The sequence below is a fragment of the Crinia signifera genome, chromosome 5, assembly GCF_055691185.1.
Source record: "Crinia signifera chromosome 5, ASM5569118v1, whole genome shotgun sequence".
Lineage (NCBI taxonomy): Eukaryota > Metazoa > Chordata > Amphibia > Anura > Myobatrachidae > Crinia > Crinia signifera.
In genome coordinates this window covers 43,182,510-43,187,944 of record NC_139221.1, presented here as the reverse complement: position 1 = coordinate 43,187,944, position 5,435 = coordinate 43,182,510, and positions in this window count along the sequence as shown.

The window sequence follows — 5,435 nt, the reverse complement described above, 5'->3', positions numbered from 1 at the left end:
TCACTTCTGCCTGGCGGCGGCTGTCCCCCATTTACCGGGAGCATGTATTCCCCCTTGGCAATGAACATGTAATCCCACATGGCAACGAGCATGAAACCTCTGGCAATGAGCATGGAACCCTTGGCAATGAGCATGTAGATAAGCATCACTTATGTAGCATAATTTTTAATAGGCATTATGGTGTTTGGCATAATACATAATGGACATAATGGCGTGTAACTTAATGTGTAATGGACATTATGGTGTAAATGTTTAATGCACGCCTTTGGTGGACTATGTCCCTGTTTATGAAGCGTATTGTGAATTTTGGCTTAATCTGTGTGCCATTATGTGAATTCTGGCTCAATCCGTGTGGCATTCGGTGAATTTTGGCTCAATCCGTGTGTAATTATGTGAATTTTGGCTCATTCCATTTGGCATCATGTGTAAGGGGGAAGTATAATGGGGTCTGGTATATTGTTGCATAATGTGTAGAAGTTGTTTATGGTGTTGTAGACTACACTCAAGGACACACCCCTGTTGAGTGGCCACACCCCTTTTCCGGAGCGCGCCTTTGGCGCGCGCACAACTACATCCTTCACTTTTGTCGCCATGGTGGGCCTGCGTACTTTAAATACCAGGGCCTATTTTTAATCCCATTCCCACCCTCTCTCTGCCGCTCTCTTAGCATGTACACTGGCACCACTGACACCGCCCTCCCCCAACCCAAACCCTCTTTTATCATGGTGCCCCCCCTGTCATTTTACCCTGGATCCGCCCCTGCCACTGGCTGTGATGAAATCAGCCTGATCGGGGCTGGAGCTGATGTCACACACCCTCCCTCACGCCTGTGCTTTCCCCGGACACGCCTGCAGTTATCTGGCACTCCCATAAAACGGTCGGTTACCACCCTCCAAACGCCGGCATCCTGTCAATCATCTTGTGAGCGGTCAGTGATTATAAAAAGTAGCAGGCCTTCATCGCAGTACGGCCACACACATGCGTGCTGCAACCCATGCGCATGAGTCGTCTATCAATAATCGGCTGCGTTGTGAATTCGTATAGCAGCGATCAGGTCTGAATCAGGCCCATAGAGCGGTATACAGGCCCTTATTCAGATCTGATTGCAGCACAAATTTGTTCTCAAAATGGGCAAAACCATGCTGCACTGCAGATGGGGCAGATGTAACATGTGCAGAGCTAAATTTGGGTTGGGTGTGTTGAAACTGATCTATATTGCAGTGTCAAAATAATGCAGCCAGTATTTACCCTGCACAGAAACAAAATAACTCACACAAATCTAACTCTCTCTATACATGTTACATCTGCCCCACCTGCAGTGCACATGGTTTTGCCCATTTTGAGTGCAAATTTGTACTGCAATCTGATGTGAATAAGGGCCACCGGGCGGAGTAGAATACAGTGCGGTATATAGAGCAGGATTGGTACAATGCAGATACAGTGCAGATTAGATATAGAGTGGGATTCTTCCCGTACAGCGATGGGAAGGTCAGGCATCACAACCACCAACACCTTTGGACTCTAGTTGGAGGTTTGTGATCACATGTCTTCTTTAGTAGGCAGAGATGTTTGCTGGGCTTTGACAGGTGAAATCTCTTAAAATCTCTAAAGGGGGAGTAGGAGGGCTTGCATCGTCATGTGAAGTCCAACCACCAATCATGAATACAGGCCAGGGCCTTAACCGTTTCTTACCACTCCGTGTCGTACATGGCACATTGGCAAGTTTACGTTTCTCCTCCAATGATCTTAAATTATTTTTTTTGGGTCCTTTTTTTACTCAACTTTGGCTTTTTGGCTTTTACATGCCCTGTACTTTGACACAGGACATCGGCCTTGGCAGACGACATTGATGGCATACAGGGCAGCCATCAGAAATTGTGGGGCCTGGGACTGACAAAATAGGCAGGTTCCCCCCACCGCCTATTGTTACACAAAATATTTTAGTCAGATATTTTGGCAGAACTCCGAAAGGAGATAAAGCACCAGCCAATGAACTGTGTTTGAAAATGACATTTGGGAATTGATTGGCTGGTGCTTTTTCTCCTTTTTCACCCCACCACACCGGCTTCCTGTCAATCAAATAGGGACCACTTGCGATGAAAAATATCAGATTTTTGTTGCGGTTTGGCGACAGGCATGCGTACTGTGACTCGTATGCATTCACAGTCACTGGATAATCAGTCGCTGTGCAAATTCGCACAACAGCGATCAAGTCTGAGTAACCCCCAATGTGCAGGGCATAATTGTGCAGGGTTTAATGTGCCGGGCGTAATGTGCGGGGTATCACGGCATACCTCCCAACATGGCCCATTCATGCAGGGCCGAAATTCCCTGTTCCTGGACTTCCTTGCCAGTGGCAGAGGTGGGGCGGCAGCACAGTCCAATATTCAAATAAGGAAGCCACGTCTGCTTTCAGTGAGTCCCAGGCTGTGATATTTGATGTGAAAGTTGGTGTGGCTCCCCTATTTGAATGTGGGGATAAGCTACCGGTGCCTTATCGCCACATTATGTCACATACAGTAACATACTGTACCTTCCAACATGACTCATTGCAGGAGGGACACATTTTCTCTGTTCCTGGACTTCCTTGTCAGTGGCAGTTGCAGCTGTGGGGCTGCAACTGCCACTGGCAAGGAAGTCCAGGAACAGAGCAGTTTTGTCCCTCCTGCAATGAGTCATGTTGGGAGGTATGTTACTGTATGCAACATAATGTGCGGGGCAATACTGTGAGGGGCATAATTTGTGGGACATAGGGCCTAATTCAGCACGGATTGCTAATCTAAGTAGATAGCCATCACCCAGACAGAACCCACCCCGTGCAAATCTGCAAGATAATTTGCAAAACTACCACAGATCGCTATCCTCCGAAACGATCAAAAGGATTTTAGCCATCTGTGAACATGTGAATAGCTCTGGGGCTTCACAGAGTGATGATGTCACAGAGCGATGATGTCACAGAGCGATGATGTCACAGAGCGATGATGTCACAATGCACTACTGATCACATAGTCTGAGCTGTTTGGCTTTGGGCTCATATCTTCACAAGAACTGGATGAAGGAAGAAGTTCTCCGTGAAGATGGGCTGTTGTCTTAGCAAGTGCTGTGATGACGATGATGATGTGCAGTGCGCTGCACCTGCAAGATCCCAGAATGCCGATGTCTGCGATAGAGACGGCGATTTCACAATTGAAGATCAGGGATATATCTTATGGAAGATCATTTCCTCACGACCGGCGTTTAGCCACAGAAGGAGAAGATGGCTCAAGCGCCATAGGTTTACACCTAGACTGACCCCCATATCTGAGAAGGAGGAGGAGATGGAGGTGTCCGATGTGGAACACGATGACACCGGAGGAGAAAGTGTTGGCCCAGGGAGCGGCACAGTGGCGCCTGGCACCGGGCACACAGAACTGGAGGGATTTGACCCCTATAACAACATAATGTTGATGCTTATGCTATCCTGGCTAATCAGACTGTATATATATATCCGCACTGCTGCAGATCGGCGGTGAGATGGACAGTGTATACCTTTGTGTATTTTTGTATATATTTGTATATATTTGTATATATTCGTATATATTTATATATATTTGTATATATGGAAATTTGTAAATATTGTACATAATTATAGATAGGATATTTATCTATCTATCTATCTATCTATCTATCTATCTATAGATAACCAAATTACAATAAAACCTTGTACAATAACAGTCCGTGCAAGATCCCAGAATGCCGATGTCTGCGATAGAGACGGCGATTTCACAATTGAAGATCAGGAATATATCTTATGGAAGATCATTTCCTCACGACCGGCGTTTAGCCACAGAAGGAGAAGATGGCTCAAGCGCCATAGGTTTACACCTAGACTGACCCCCATATCTGAGAAGGAGGAGGAGCTGGAGGTGTCCGATGTGGAACACGATGACACCGGAGGAGAAAGTGTTGGCCCAGGGAGCGGCACAGTGGCGCCTGGCACCGGGCACACAGAACTGGAGGGATTTGACCCCTATAACAACATAATGTTGATGCTTATGCTATTCTGGCTAATCAGACTGTATATATATATCCGCACTGCTGCAGATCGGCGGTGAGATGGACAGTGTATACAGTACCTTTGTGTATTTTTGTATATATTTGTATATATTTGTATATATTCGTATATATTTGTATATATTTGTATATATGTAAATTTGTAAATATTGTACATAATTATAGATAGGATATTTATCTATCTATCTATCGATAACCAAATTACAATAAAACCTTGTACAATAACAGTCCGTGTGTATTATTATTATTATTATTATTTTATTTATAAGGCGCCACAAGTGTTTCGCAGCGCCGTACAAAGGAACAATACAGGAAGACAAAACTTGGCATAACATTGAATAAATAACAAAAATACAGTACAAATAAAGAGCACCACAGTTCAATACACATTACAGCTTAAATGTAAGTAGTGAGGACCCAATCAACATACAACTAGAGGCTTGAGGCCAATGATGGAGATGAGTATGCAGACGAAGATGGTCACTGAGTATTGGAGTAAAGGAGAGCTGTGAGTGAAATGTGAAGAGAAGTGGGCTTTGACAACAGGAGGGAAGAGGGCCCTACTCGGAGAAGCTTACAATCTAGTAGGAAGGGGAGACAGACAGATTACAAGAGGTGCAAGCGAGGGGGTGGTGGTTAGATAGCAGGATGTAAACAGGCAAGAAGAAAAAAAATGGAAGGTGGTGAGCTGCGCTTGGTAAATAAAGAGATTAAACAATCCTGTAAATTAGGATAAAGTAAAAAATGATGGATTGGTTGATCTAGTACAAATGGAATTTAATATCTAAAATAGCATATAGCCACAATACATTACTAGTCTAAAATGCAATACATATAAAATTATATATCTCACCAGACCAGACTAGGGAGTGTGTATGGCCCGGAAAGTCCCATAAGTCCTGTACAGGGCTGAGATGGTAAACGTCCTGTATGGAGCCGAGGTGGTGTACCCAATTGGGACAGTAGGGAGGGAGGACCAAGTGTGTAGATGAGGAGTGGCTCGAGCTGACACGATTTGCCGACTCCCTCCGCTAGGTGTACTGAAGCGGGATGTGGCCCTCAACCTCTACCTTTCTGTAGGGATTTGTAATCCAAGTTAGGCCAGTTGGGGGTTGTAGTACCAAGCTGTGATCTGTAGATGGCCCGAAGGGACTCACCGGTTCTGGTGGAACTTGTTTTGTGTTCCTGGTAAGGCAGATGGTGGGGAGGACTTGATGGTGTTAGTCAGGAGCGGCCCCGAATGGCACAGATAACCGTCTCCCTCCGCTAGATGTAGTAGAGTGGGATGTAGTCCTCGACCTCAACCTTGCTGCTGGGACTCGGTGGTCCAAATGGACATGAGATGGTAAATGGGTACACAATTCAGCACTTCCGGGTTCTTT